Source organism: Ascaphus truei, chromosome 1 (assembly GCF_040206685.1).
Source record: "Ascaphus truei isolate aAscTru1 chromosome 1, aAscTru1.hap1, whole genome shotgun sequence".
Lineage (NCBI taxonomy): Eukaryota > Metazoa > Chordata > Amphibia > Anura > Ascaphidae > Ascaphus > Ascaphus truei.
This window is the reverse complement of record NC_134483.1, coordinates 253,543,611-253,559,122: the sequence shown is the minus strand read 5'-3', so window position 1 is coordinate 253,559,122 and position 15,512 is coordinate 253,543,611. Positions and strand designations below refer to the sequence as shown.

At 47.9% G+C, this 15,512-nt stretch overlaps 1 protein-coding gene across 2 annotated transcripts in view; it reads right to left on the bottom strand.

Moving 5' to 3' along the window:
* The window catches only part of SHB (SH2 domain containing adaptor protein B), a 323,361-nt gene that overhangs the window by 124,634 nt on the left and 183,215 nt on the right, over positions 1-15,512 (bottom strand). The window lies entirely within an intron of this gene.

Below are 15,512 nucleotides of genomic sequence, written 5' to 3'. Positions count from 1 at the left end.
TGAGATTGTTTTGAATGCATTGGTTATTGTTTGTGATTTTTTAGGTTGACCATGACTGGCATAGTGTTAAATCATGCCCATGATGTACCCACTGTGCCATTCAATTGTTTGGCATTAGTAATATGTTCATTTAGCAATGTAATGTTTTATTTGGGCCTGCTTTTTTATTCCTTCACCATTTCTTGCCATATTATATGAGCATGATGTACCCACTGAACCAATGAATGGGTGAAGGGTGGGGGTAGTTTTCTGGGCCTCCAAGGTGGGTAGTGCGAGAGGGTGGGTTAACCCCTTAATTACTATAGCGGTTAATAACCACTAAGGTGATTAAGGGGATAGGGGACATTAGATTGTATTTTTGATTGTAAAGCATTGTTTGTGGCAACAAAGGACATGGACGGTGATAAGGATGAGGATGGCCTTCATCGTGGCAGCCTGGCAGGGGTGAGTGCAAGTTTTATTTATTTTTGCAGCTTAATGTTTTATTTGTAATGAACAAATGCACACATATACATACATACATACATACATACATACATATATATATAGGTTATGGTGGGTACAAAAAGTGACTAAAACCCTCCACAGTAAAGCATAAAGCAACTGTAAATATTCCTGTATATTCATTTGCATGTCTTAGACAGGTCTGCAACCCTGTCTTTCACCAATATCACCCAGCAAACAGCACTTCCACTGCAGCAAGGGATTCTGGGAAATGACATGTAATGTGAGCATGAGATAAAAAGTGGCACTGTGTGCTCATTTGCATGTCATTTCCCAGAATCCCTTGCTCCAGTGGAAGTGCTGTTTGTTGGGTGATAATGGTGAAAGACAGGGTTGCAGACCTGTCTAAGACATGCAAATGAATATACAGGAATATTTACAGTTGCTTTATACATATATATACATATATATATATGCAAATACAACTGTATGCTCATCTGCATGTCTTAGGCAGGTCTGCAACCCCGCCTTTCCCCATCATCACCCAGCATACAGCACTTCCACTGCAGCAAGGGATTCTGGGAAATGACATGGAAATGAGCACACAGTGTCACTTTTTGCCTCAAAAACCATTTTTAACATGGTTCCCTATAGGCTTAAGCTTGCTGCATTGTCACAGCTTTGAGCACAGCCAGGGTTAAGGTGCATACCCAGAAAACCACCCACAGACCGCTGTTTCGACCTTAATGGGTCTCATCAGTGTGGGGTTGATTTTAACTGGGTATGCAAAGAGGCCATGGGATAGGCTATACCATAATACCGAGTTAAGTTATGGTGAGTAAAAAAAGTGACAAAAACCCTCCACAGAAAAGCAAATATGCAAATACAACTGTATGCTCATCTGCATGTCTTAGGCAGGTCTGCAACCCCGTATACATACATACATATACATACATACATACATATACATTCATACATACATACATACATATATATAATAGTAATTTTGACCATTAATGTACTGTATGTGTTAGGGGGAGGAGGGGAGTGTATTTATTTAAAACTATTGCCTGTTATGTTTTTTGGCCACACGATTGGTGTGCCAGCATATTGCCTGTTCGGCCAAAAAAAATTTCACTTTATTTGGGGGGGCTGAAAAAATGCATTTTACGGCCGATAAAGCACTGTTATCACTGGTTTGTGAATCGCGCAGGAGGCAGTATCGGTCTTAAAAGCCATTTATCTTACTTAAAAGCAGTTATCACTGCTTAGTGAATTGCTTCCTATGTCTCTAACTGTATTCATATACCTCCATCTCTACTGTCTTCACCACTTCTCAGTTCACATGAACTACTTACTTACCTGTGCCCTCTGTCACTACACAGCTATACCCCCTGCACCAAAACACACCCTTACAAAGCCTCTTCACACATTCACGTTCTTTCCATGCTTCTCCTTCATGCTTCTGGGGATATCTCTCCCAATCCTGGCCCCTGCCTAATTCCTACAAGCTCTCATCCTCCTCTGCCAAATGCAACTTCTAGTCCATCTGGTGTCAACCCCTCCAACCTCATACCCATCCCCTGCCACCCTCACTCCTCTTTCCCAATCTCCTGTGCCTTTTGGAATGCTTGCTCCCTTTCTAACAAGTTCCTCTCTGTGCATGACTTCTCTCTCACTCTGTTCCTATTTGCTATAACTGAGACCTAGCTCACACAGTCTGACTCTGCTCTGGAAGCTGCCCTCTCTTAGGCCTCGGGCATGGTGCCTCCTGCTCTGCCTCGCCTGCTCAAACTGGGGCTTTTTTGTGTCCTGGCAGGCGAGGCAGTGAGCGCGCTTTGGGGGCGGGGCGGAGCAAAGGCGAAAAGGAGGCGTGTCTAGTCCCTCGCTCTCATTGGATGTGAGCGGTCATGTGACCGCTCCTCCGCTTCCCTGAGCGGCAAATTTTACATTTGCCAGTCTGCTCATAATTTCTCAGCCTCCGCATGCATGCGGAAGCAGCTGCTAAAGCCGCGCTGATGACAGATGCATGGGGTAAGTGCATCTGCTCAGCGCGGCTCAGCGCGGCTCAGCACAGCCCTATCTACTATGTCCCAGGCCTTAGGCTGAGTTTATAGTGGCGTAGTGCTTGCTGATGCGCGCTGAGGCACGTTATGGTGCCATTCTGAGTGAAAGCTTCCGCTTGCTTGCTCACGCTTGCTGAACCTCGCTCAGCTTCCAGCTACAGACAAATCTGTGTTTCTGTGCTTGCTGGAGAGGAGGTACGGTCACGTGACCCACTGCCGTCCAATCAGAGCGCAGCACAGAAATTAACTTACACCCGAGAGCAGCCATTTTCAAGCATATGCAGAGAGAGAGGTAGCTGTGGTGGGGGTGGGGGGCAAACGGACTACTGCTGCTCTGGGGTGGGGGGGCAAACGGGGTTGCTGCTGCTGGGGGGTGGGGGGGCAAAGGGACTGCTGTGGGGTGGGAGGGCAAACGGGCTACTGCTGCTGGGGGTGGGGGGGCAAATGGGCTGCTTTCTCTCTGATTTCTCCATTTCCTCTCTCTGACCATTACCTCGTCTCATTTTCTCTCTCTCGCTTCTCCCCTTCCCCATCTCCATCTATCCCTTGTTTCTGCAGAAACGTGCGCTCTATTAACCTACCAGCTTTTGATTTCACTTTACACTCCTCCCTCTCCTTTCTCAGTTCTGCTCCAGACCCTGACAACCTGGCCGTCCTCGCCCTTCTAATCCCAGACCGTGGCTAAATTCCCACACGCGCATGCTGCGTTCCTCCACTCGTTCCTCTGAACGCCTCTGGAGGAAATCTCACACACTCGCAGAATTCCTTCACTACAAATATGTGCTATCCTGTTTCAACTCTGCCCTCTCGCAGGCTAAACAAACCTACTTTTCTTCACTAATCAACACACACAAGGCTAACCCACGCCAACTCTTCTCTGTCTTTGACTCTCTACTCAAACCACCCTCAGCTATCTTTTCTTCCTCCATCTCACCTCAGGACTTGCTATTTTAAGGAAAAGGTGGAATCCATGGCAGAACAACCCTTTGTTTCCTCCTCCCATCCTATACCACTTCCCAACTCTCCTCCTGCCTTCCTTGACTTTTTCCGCTGTCTCAGAGAAGGATGCGTCACTGCTGATCTCCTCTTCTCCCTCTACCACTTGCCCTCTTGATCCCATTCCCTCCATTCCCTCCCATCTCCTAAAACCTCTTGCTCCCACTATAATCCCTATGCTCACAGATTTTTATTTCCTCCTTCTACTCTGGTACCTTTCCCTCCTCCTTCAAACATGCAATAGTAATACCATTACTCAAAAACAGCAAGCTTGACCCTACCTGTTCTTCTAACTATCGACCTGTCTCCCTCCTGCCTTTTGCCTCTAAACTCCTTGAACGCCTTGTATTCTCTCACTTGCTCCACTTTCTCAACACCCATTCTCTCCTAGACCCTCTACAATCTGGCTTCCGCACTACTCACTTGACTGAAACAGCCCTCACTAAAATAACTAATGGCATCCATGCTGCCAAAGACATATGTCAATACACTCTGCTCATATTACTTGACCTCTCTGCCGCATTGACACTGCTGACCACCCTCCTCTCATTCACATTGTGCATACTGGTATTCGTAACAAAGCTCTATCCTGGATCTCCTCTTACCTCTCCCATCGTACTTTCAGTGTCTCTTCTGCTAACACCACCTCCTCCTCTATTGATCTCTCTGTGAGGGTAACCCCGACCTCTTCTCTTTTCCCTGTACACACTTTTTATAGGTGACCTAATCACATCTCTTGGGATTAAATATCTCCTCTATGCTGATGACACACATTTACTTTTCAACCCCTGACCTTACTCCTGTTGTTCAGACCAAAGTTTCTGAATGTATCTCTGCGATATAATCTTGGATGGCCCTCCGACGACTAAAACTTAACATGGCAAAAACAGAGCTCCACATACTTCCTCCTTATTGTTGGAAGTACTATCATTCACCCACTAGCCCAAGCACGCTGCCTAGGGGTCACACTCGACTCCTCTCTCACATTCTCTTCTCACATTCAAAACATTTCTAAAACCTGTCGCTTTTTCCTCCGCAATATTACAAAGATACGCCCCTTCCTCTGTTGCTCGACTGCTAAAACTCTGACTCAGGCCCTCATTTTCTACCGTCTCGATTACTGTAACCTCTTGCTGTCCGGCCTTCCTGTCTCTCACCTGTCTCCCCTACAATCTATCCTAAATACTGCTGCAGAATCACTCTACTCTTTCCTAAATCTGTCTCAGCGTCTCCCCTGCTGAAATCACTCTCCTGGCTTCCTATCAAATCCCGCATCTCACACTCAATTCTCCTCCTCACGTTTAAAGCTTTACACTCTTCTGCCCCTTCCTACATATCAGCCCTAATTTCTCGCTACTGCACCGACACACTTTATTCGAGCAAATGCCCAGTTTGTACCTGGCAGATACCTGGAATGCGCCACCCCTCACCTCTGACAAGCCCCGTTGTGTTTGCCTTCCCAGCCTGGGTTCATGCCTGGCTGACGGGCGGCTGATCTGTTAAATTGTAATGATTAGGATTTAATAGGCTGCAATGCTTCGTGTGTCTACCAGATGGCATAAATTAATGAATTGTAATGCAGTATATATATATATATACTGTGCAGTATTGCAGCCAGTGGGAATAAAATGCTTCAATCCCTGCCTAGAAAATACCTCAATGCACTCGGGCAGAAAACAGTCACAAACCTCAATACACCCGGGTATACCCGAATTCGTGGGACTAGCCGAGCTCGAATAAAGTGTGTCGCCAGTGTATGCACCATCTCGACTCTTGCGTTCTGCTCAAGGATGCCTTCTCTCTAACCCGTTTGTATCTAAAGCCCTCTCCCGCCTTAAACCTTTCTCTCTGACTGCCCCACACCTGGAATGCCCTTCCCCTCAGTACCCGACTAGCACCCTCTCTATCCACCTTTAAGACCCACTTGCTTAAAGAATCATATGAGTAGCACCGAGGCTAATACTATACACATGATACATAAAACTTGGCACCCTGCAGATACACTTACCAGAATGCCCTCCTACTGCCTCTGTATGTTCTTCCTACCTACCAATTAGATTGTAAGTTCTTCGGAGCAGGGACTCCTCTTCCGAAATGTTACTTTTATGTCTGAAGCACTTATTCCCATGATCTGTTATTTGTATTCTTTGTTATTTATATAATTGTCACGTGTATTACTACTGTGAAGCGCTACGTACATTAATGGCACTATATAAATAAAGACATACATACAAATATATTCAGGGACTGAACAAGGAGCTTTCAAAAGAACTATTCATCCCAAGGGCAGTACTGTGACGACTCAGGAGATTCCTTCCTCTCCTTGTCCCTCTCTCCCATCTCCTGTTACCCTTTCTACTCCTTCCCACTCCTCTCCTTCACCTTCTACCTCTCTCCCCTTGCCGCAGCGCGTTCCCCGCAGGTCCCGCATACCCACGCGCTCCCTTAGCCCCTGCTTTGATCCTCCCCGCTCCCCCGCAGTAGCTCCTTTACCTTCCCCTGTGGTGCCATCCGTCCCATTGCCTCCTCCTCGTGTGGTGCCCGCGGCGCGGCGTTCCGCGCGCCTGGTGATGCGTCCGGTGCGTGCACCCCCTCAGCCCACGGAGGACGCGCGTGCATGCTCCTCTCTGCCTTTGCTGGCCATCGCACGGGCACAGGCCTCGCGTGCGTTCCCCTCGTCTTGGCTCCGTCCCCCTCCTGCGGTCTTCCCCTGCTCCGTGCGGGCCGCGCCTGTGTTGCAATCTGTGCGCGCGCATCCCCAGCTTACAGGGGGCGCGCGCACAGACTCTTCTTATCTGGTGCCCCCTGTCTCCGCCTCCCAAGCTGTACAGGCCATTCCCCTGACTGCCCCTTCTGTCTCCTCCTCTTCTTCCCCTGACCTATCTCTAGCTTCTCCCACTTCTCTCTCTACTCCTCCCCTCTCTGTCATTGGCGCACCTTCTTTTATAATCCCTGTCTGTCCACCTCTTCCTCGCTCTGCATAGTTCCTGTTTCCCTGTGTGTACCTGTCCTATGCTGTGCTCCCGTGATTACCTGCTCCTGTGTTACTTTGGATTTCCCTGGCTTTGACCCCTGCTTACCCTGGACTACTCTGCTCTCTAGTATCCCTTTGAACCCTGCTACACCTCTGGCTCCCTAGGACCTGGTTTGCCCTCTGACGACTCTATCCTCTGGATCCCTGGACATTGGCAAACGGACATGACTATTCTCACGGACATTCCCCAAGCGTTGCAAGTATACATTAACAACTCTTCCAACAGGCCCAGCAACGCTATACCACACTCCGGGCTTGCTCCCACTGCTGTGGGTGTGTGGTATCATACCGTTGCCACCTCAGTACTTGGGTCTAGCTTGGTCTGCGGGCATACAGGCGTGACAAGTACAAATGACACAGGGTCATCGCTTAAGGTTGGAGGAAAGGAGATTTCCCAAACAACAAATAAAAGGGTTCTTTAAAGTAAGTGCAGTTAAAATGTAGAATTCATTACCCATGGAGACTGATGGCAGATACAATATATATCTTCAAAAAAAGGTTGGACATCTTTTTACAAAGGAAAAGTATACAAGGATATAGCAAATAAGTAAACATGGAAAGGATGTTGATCCAGGGAGTAATCGGATTGCCAATTCTTGGAGTCAGGAAGCAATTTATTGATATTTCACTGGGATTTCTTGTTTGCCTTCCTCTGGATCAATATACTGATCCAGGTCTGTCGTCTAAATTTAGCATAGGTTGAACTTGATGGACGCATGTCTTTTTTTCAAACTCATGTAAAAAAATTTTTTAAATAAATGTCAATACAAAATTATCTGAAGGGAGCACTCACGTGAAACAGCTGCTTACTTGCCAAGAAAGTAGTGTCCAGATTGTACAGTATATGTTCAATGTAAAGAAAACCATCAGTCATACGGACACTTTAAACAGATTTTATTACAGTGGTCAACATTTCAGTCCCAGTCTTGGATCTTCCTCAAAAAGTCTTCAAATCATAGGATCTTACATAGGTTACAGTGGAACACATCATTCATTAGTCCAGGGGAGCGCAAACTTTTTTCCCTGTGCCCCCTGCTGGCCGTTCCTCTCTCTCTGCACTCCCCCCCCCCCCTTACCTTTGCTTCAGTGGCGGAATCATGACGTCACATGACCTAGCCGCGTTGCCATGGCGACACATGTAAGAAGCCGCTGGAGCCAAGGTAAGTTAGGTTTACAGAGGCCTTTGCCGCTCCCCCGACACTTAATTTAAGTGCCTTTGGGAAGCGCGCTGGGTCTCTGTAAACCCCGCGCCCCCGCAAACAGTCTCCCCCAGTTTGCGCACCACTGCATTAGCCCACTAGTTTCTATTTACTGTGCGTGTGTCAGGTTCCTTTAGTCTTTTATTTAAAGCCTTTTGTAGAACAGTACAAATATGAATTTAAGCTCTGCTGAGATTCCCCAGCATGTCAAAATAATATGTACATGTTCTATTAATCCTTTTGGAAATAGCTCTTAATTAGCCATGATTTTTCACTACTGTGAGCTGGAGATAAAAGGAAAATCAGAAATTATAATGTGGAAGTGTTTAATCTTTAGGGATGAGAAGAATGTTCTCAAATTAACTTCATGACCCAAAGCAGTGAAGCAATATCTTTAATTAGGTTGTAGGAATACAGAAAAGGATTGTTTAAGGGGTGCTAAGTAGTACAGGGCAATTATTTAGTGTAGTGTTTTACAGCAATATCATTACGTTCAGTTACTGTTCTGAAAGAAAATATAGAATTTACTAAATGTACATGAATATATATTTGAAATTCTTATAGCTAGCTTTCTCTCCAAATCGACATGCCTGTAAATGCCAATTCGGTTTAAAACAATCCAATGCCAGTGGCTGTAAAAACAGAGAGAAAGACAGAGAGAGAAAGACAGAGAGAGAGAGACAGAGAGAGAGAGACAGAGAGACAGAGACAGAGAGACAGAGAGTGTGTGTATATATATATATATATATATATATATATATATATATATATATATATATATATACACACACACACACACACACATACATACAGTGGTGGGATTCCAATTTTTTAGCAACAAGTTCCCTCTCACGGGGGTTGGGGCGGGGGGGGGGGGTTCAGAGCCGGGGAAATGTTTTATATTTATGTTTTTTTTTAAATGTTTTATTCAGTTGAACACAACTGCACGTGGGGGGGAGACAAAGACCAGAGCCCACTTCACATCTCCCCCAGACCCCCTCATATCTCTCCCAGCCCCCCTCACATCTCTCCCAGCCCCCCTCACATCTCTCATCTCACAACCCCCCCTCACATCTCACAGCCCCCACTCACATCCCCCCTCACATCTCACAGCCCCCCCTCACATCTCACAGCCCGCCCATCTCCCCCAGATCCCCTCACATCTTACAGACCCCCCACACCTCTCCCAGCCCCCCTCACATCTCTCCCAGCCCCCATCACATTTCTCCCAGCCCCCCTCACATATCTCCCAGCCCCCTCACATATCTCCCAGCCCCCTCACATATCTCCCAGCCCCCCTCACATGTCTCCCAGCCCCCCTCACATGTCTCCCAGCCCCCCCTCACAACACTCCCAGCACCTCCTCACATCACTCCCAGCCACCCCTCACATCACGCCCAGTCCCCCCTCACATCATTCCCAGTCCCCCCTTACATCAATCCCAGTCCCCCATTACATCAATCCCAGTCCCCCCTTACATCAATCCCAGTCCTCCTCCCCTCCTCTCCATGCCTACCTGGGTGGACACAGGCACAGAGCTCCCCCGGCTTCAAGAATTCGCCGGTAGTAAAAATCTCTTGAGTCAGAGCAGGAGCAGCATGGGGAGAGGAGCGCTCTATAGCAGCAGCAGACAGGAAGTTCCGGGTCAGGCAGCTAGATGGCGCACCTCCCCTGCAGTCCTGCTCTGACTCTCACTCAAGTGATTCTATTACCGGCAATGCTTTAAGCCAGCCGCCGCATACCATCTCCCGCCGCCACCGCATATCATCTCCCCCTGCCGCCTGTTAAGCACCGGTTCTGCGAACGTCAGAAATCCTAGGAAAGTGCGAACCGGCTGAATCCCAACACTGCATACATATACATACACAAATACATATACCTATATACAGTTGTGTGGAAAAGAAAGTACACTCTTTGAATTCTATGGTTTTACATATCGGGACATAATAACAATCATCTGTACCTTAGCAGGTCTTAAATTTAGGTAAATACAACCTCAGATGAACAACAACACATGACATATAAGGCTAAGGTCCCGCTGCATCAGACAGTGCGCCCGCACTGCATACAGGCGGAGCGTGTAGGGCACTTCAGCACTATCTGCGGTCCGTAGGGAGCATTTTTGCAAGCGGGGGGTGGAGCAGGCCAAAACTCACAGCACACACACAGTACGCTCTCCAGGCAGGCAATTTAACTATTTATTAGTGAAGGAAAGTGGTGGAAGAAGAACTCTCATCATTAATGATATCTAGGACACACTGTACAACAACAGCACATTAACTGGCTTCCTTGTAAAGCACTCGTGTTATGGCAAGTTCCTCCTCGCCCCTCTCCCTCCGGCTCCCTGCCACACCACGTGACGCGTCTCCGCTTGGGATTACAATTCTATTGCATCCCCTGCTGGCTGACGCGTCACAGCGTGTAGTGAGCCCTGCAGTGAGGAGGTACTGGGACTGGCGCGGGAGGATACAAGCAGATGGCGAGTAGCGCGCGCCGCCGGATGCAGTGGGACCCAGGTTTTAGAGAGAGCGGTGGATCAGCGAGAGAGCGGGGGATCAGCGAGAGAGAGAGAGCGGGGGATCAGCGAGAGAGAGAGAGCGGGGGATCAGCGAGAGAGAGAGAGCGGGGGATCAGCGAGAGAGAGAGCGGGGGATCAGCGAAAGAGAGAGCGGGGGATCAGCGAGAGAGAGAGCGGGGGATGACCGAGAGAGAGCGGGGGATGACCGAGAGAGAGCGGGGGATGAACGAGAGAGAGCGGGGGATGACCGAGAGAGAGCGGGGGATGACCGAGAGAGAGAGAGCAGGGGATGACCGAGAGAGAGAGCAGGGGATGACCGAGAGAGAGGGCGGGGGATGACCGAGAGAGAGAAAGCGGGGGATGACAGAGAGAGAGAGAGCGGGGGATGACCGAGAGAGAGAGAGCGGGGGATGACCGAGAGAGAGAGAGAGCGGGGGATGACCGAGAGAGAGAGAGAGAGAGAGCGGGGGATGACCGAGAGAGAGAGAGAGCGGGGGATGACCGAGAGAGAGAGCGGGGGATGACCGAGAGAGAGAGCGGGGGATGACCGAGAGAGAGAGCGGGGGATGACCGAGAGAGAGAGAGAGCGGGGGATGACCGAGAGAGAGAGAGAGCGGGGGATGACCGAGAGAGAGAGAGCGGGGGATGACCGAGAGAGAGAGAGCGGGGGATGACCGAGAGAGAGCGGGGGATGACCGAGAGAGAGCGGGGGATGACCGAGAGAGAGAGCGGGGGATGACTGAGAGAGAGAGCGGGGGATGACCGAGAGAGAGAGCGGGGGATGACCGAGAGAGAGAGCGAGCGGGGGATGACCGAGAGAGAGAGAGAGCGGGGGATGACTGAGAGAGAGAGAGAGAGCGGGGGATGACCGAGAGAGAGCAGGGGATGACCGAGAGAGAGAAAGCGGGGGATGATCGAGAGAGATAGCGGGGATGACCGAGAGAGAGAGCGGGGGATGACCGAGAGAGAGAGCGGGGGATGACCGAGAGAGAGAGCGGGGGATGACCGAGAGAGAGAGCGGGGGATGACCGAGAGAGAGCGGGGGATGACCGAGAGAGAGAGAGCGGGGGATGACCGAGAGAGAGAGAGCGGGGGATGACCGAGAGAGAGAGAGCGGGGAATGACCGAGAGAGAGAGCGGGGGATGACCGAGAGAGAGAGCGGGGGATGACCGAGAGAGAGAGAGCAGGGGATGGCCGAGAGAGAGAGAGCGGGGGATGACCGAGGGAGAGAGAGAGAGCGGGGGATGACCGAGGGAGAGAGAGAGAGAGCGGGGGATGACCGAGAGAGAGAGAGCGGGGGATGACCGAGAGAGAGAGCGGGGGATGACCGAGAGAGAGAGCGGGGGATGACCGAGAGAGAGAGCGGGGGATGACCGAGAGAGAGAGCGGGGGATGACTGAGAGAGAGAGCGGGGGATGACCGAGAGAGAGAGAGCAGGGGATGACCGAGAGAGAGAGAGCAGGGGATGACCGAGAGAGAGAGCAGGGGATGACCGAGAGAGAGGGCGGGGGATGACCGAGAGAGAGAAAGCGGGGGATGACCGAGAGAGAGAGAGAGAGAGAGAGAGAGAGAGAGGGGGTGGGTGAGAGAATGGGTAAAAGAGGGGGTGAGAGGGCAAAGTGGGTAAGTGGGGGGGGGGAGAGAGAGATGGGGAAAGAGAGGGGTGTGGGAGAGGAGAAAGAGGAGCAAGAGAAAGAGATGGGGGATTTGTAGGGTCGCTGACAGTTGGGCCCAGATGGAGACTAGTCTTGGGCAAGCTGTTGCCGTCCTTGCATAGGAGAACGCTTGTATGTTGTAGCCATGTACTGTAGGATTAGATTTAATTATATCCATTCCAGCCACATGGAAAGGTTATTAAAAGCCAATTACCTCTTTTAAATGCAGTGATGCAAACAAGAGACCATTCTAGCATCCTCCTTGCACTACTTAATGCTGAAATTAACTGTGTTTTAAATCTTCATGATAATTTTCCCTCGTGAGGGGACCTCAGAAGGAGGCAAAGTACAGAGCAATTTTCAGCTCTACATAGAAGGAAAAGATAATGCTCTATGCCAAGTTTATTTGCAAAATAAGATTTATTTTCTGGAGACCATTCACACTAACTGTTTTATTATCCTAACTGTTTTGTCTATGAAAATAGATACATTTATTTAATCTTTTCACTGCCAGAGGGGGTAGGTCATGATTCGTTTTATCATAACTATCTTGAGAACCTTTTGACCATGACATATTAGAATTTTTTTTTAAATTAAATTAAACTCCAGTGTGATCTATGAAGCAACAGATTCCACTAATTACAAAGTTGATAAGGTTGAAAAAATACATATGTCTATCAAATTCATCCTTTTTTTAATTCTAACTAGAAGAGATACTCATCCTACTGTATACTTATTATTATATTGATCCAGGGAAAGGCAGAAAAATAACCCTGGTGAAACATTTTCTAATTATGCCTCATAAAACTGCAGTTTTCTCCCTGAATCAACGTTCTTTCCAACTTTCAACTTAATATATGCAGCATATCTCTTAAATGTTCCTACTGTAACTGCCAATTTAGGTTATAGTTTGCAGTATGGTTTTTTTTTTATTTAATGGAAAATCAAAGTAAGTCTCCGATAGACTGGCCACTGGCCATATTCTGATACTGTCTCACTCCTTTGGAAGGTGCCATCAATTATTCAGGCTTCCGAATGAGAAAGACAGACTTCCAAGCAAGAGAGGCTCGACCTTTTCAAAGGAGAGACCGTTACAGGATCCAACGATGGTCACCTATGTCACTAAAGAGCAGATTTTATGTACAAATAGTCTCAACACTATTTTCTGTTGACCCGGTAAGATTACATTTTCAGACGAAATGTGTCATGTTATTATGATTCGACGACCTAGTTTTTGAGATAACCCAATATTTTTTTAAAATAAACAACTATAGTCACTTATCGTTTGATCCAGTGGCGGTAACAAAGTATTACTTTAATAACACATTAATACATTATTAAAACATACAACTTTCCATTTCTAAGTGTAAAACACTAAAGTTCAGTTTCTGTTATTAATACTGTATATATTCCCAATAAATATTTGTTAAGGACAAAAGTTTGATATCAATCTGTAATTACACCAGGACCTTTTTTGTTGTTGTCTACCTATAAAGATGACAAACAAGAAACATACAGGAGACATAAATAAATAAGTGCTCCTGCTAGGATTTGAAACCTGGCTACTATGCCAGGGCATCTGGAACCTGGACTGTCACTACACTTCACACTTATCCAATAACCTGAGAAGTGGGGAAACCCAACTTGTGGGCTCTGCCACCATTCTAGTGGAGAGGGTCTTTCTTCACATTGGAATTATTTCTGTGAAGAAGCAAGTGTGTATTTCAGAACAAGTCCAGTTCCAACTGCAGCACAGCTGGTAATGCAATCGATTTAGTGCACTAGTGGCACAGCTGGTAGTGTAATTAGTTTGGTAATCCAGTTGTCTGGGTTCAAGTACCAGATGTGGAACTTATTTATTGGTTTCTTTTGTCAGCATGCATCGTCTACCTTTGGTTGCCCCATCCGACCTACGTCTATTAAAGAGGAAGTCCCTCCTAGAATCCAAGTGACTAATGTGGTGTGTTTACTCAGTTAAAAAGTTAGGTGATAACATTCAATACAAAATGTATATATATATATATATATGTGTGTGTGTGTAAATGAGCACTCGGTGTGCTTAGGGTCATCAGGAAAAGCAATCGGAGCAAATAAACCCGACAACATACAAAGCAGATATAGGTGAAAAAACACCCTAGCACTGTTCCCCAAGAAACGGTGTAAATAGACAATGGATATAAAATGTGGGGTAAGAAATGCACAGATAAACTAAATAAATATACCCCCAAAAAATTTAATATGAAATTTTTTTTAAATACTATAGTTGAAATTTATGAATCCATAGCAGGGCAGACATGCTTACAGTAAAAGCCCAACATTTCATATATAAACCCCGTGTCAAAGGTATATGAAACATTGTTGATTTCTCAGTTAGTGTGTCCGTCTTTCAGGGGTTTTCTTCGGTTCTTTAAGTTTCAACTTATGTATTTTTTCTTTTTCCCTTTAAAGAGGCAATCCAAGCTGTCGGATTTTTTTGCAATTTTGTTTATATAGTATTGCAGCGGGTCTCCTCCAGAGCTGAACCTTGTTAATTTCAGCTTGGGGGGCTCCTTACTTCCAGATACCTCCGAATTAGGTGCAGGTAGCAGCTCTCCTCGGCTGACGGGTTTCACAATATGTCCATTGTTGAAAGTTTTTGCATCCTACGGGCCAATATGAAGCCACAACGTCATTAGTGCGGCATCCTATTAGGCAAAGTGATGCAGGAGCTTTACACTTTAAAGCCCTGCTTGCTCAGTCGGAGTTGCTACCGTCACCTAAGGGCTGTTATATACTGTGTGCGGCCGTGCGCGCATATGCGAAGGCGTGTGCATGTGCCGCACGCGTTTTGTGTGTATACGGTGTGCGAGTGTAAGGTACTGTGTGTGTTTCTATGTATGTGTATGTATATGTGTGTGCAGCTCAACCCCGTTATAGTGCGATTCGCTATAACGCGGTTTGAGCGTGGACCCCGAATATTTGCACACACACTGCACAGCACACAGTGCACAGCACACACATCACCCTGCACACACAGCACCCTGCATACACAGCACAAAACACACTGCACACACAGCACCAGCACACTGCACACACAGCACGCACACACTCACAGCACGCACACAGCCCCCCCCCAATCCCCCTACCTCTGGTGTCAGCTGCTGGGGCATCGTGGGGCTGCTGGATCGGGATCGGTGCGGGGCTGGGGGTAGGGAAGGATTGGTGCGGGGCTGGGGAGGGAGGGGGAAAATCGGTGGGGGTGATCGATGAGGAGCTGCTGGGGCATCGTGGGGCTGCTGGATCGGGATCGGTGCGGGGCTGGGGATCGATGTGGAGCTGCTGGGGTAAGTGAGGCTGCGTGGGGGATGCTGGGGGAAGTACGGTTGCTGCTTGGGGACGTGTAGGGCTGCCGGTGCCTCACTCCACCTCCTCCCCCCAATCGGGTGCGCGGCGGCCATTTTTTTTAAATTAGCGCAACCCCGGTTATAGCGCGGTCGGATCGGGTGGCCCCCGAGAACTGCGCTATAACGGGTTTGAGCTGTATGTATTTATGTTTAAATGCGTTTTCAAATAAATGAACTCTTTAATAATTTTTTTAATAACATTGTACATACACACAG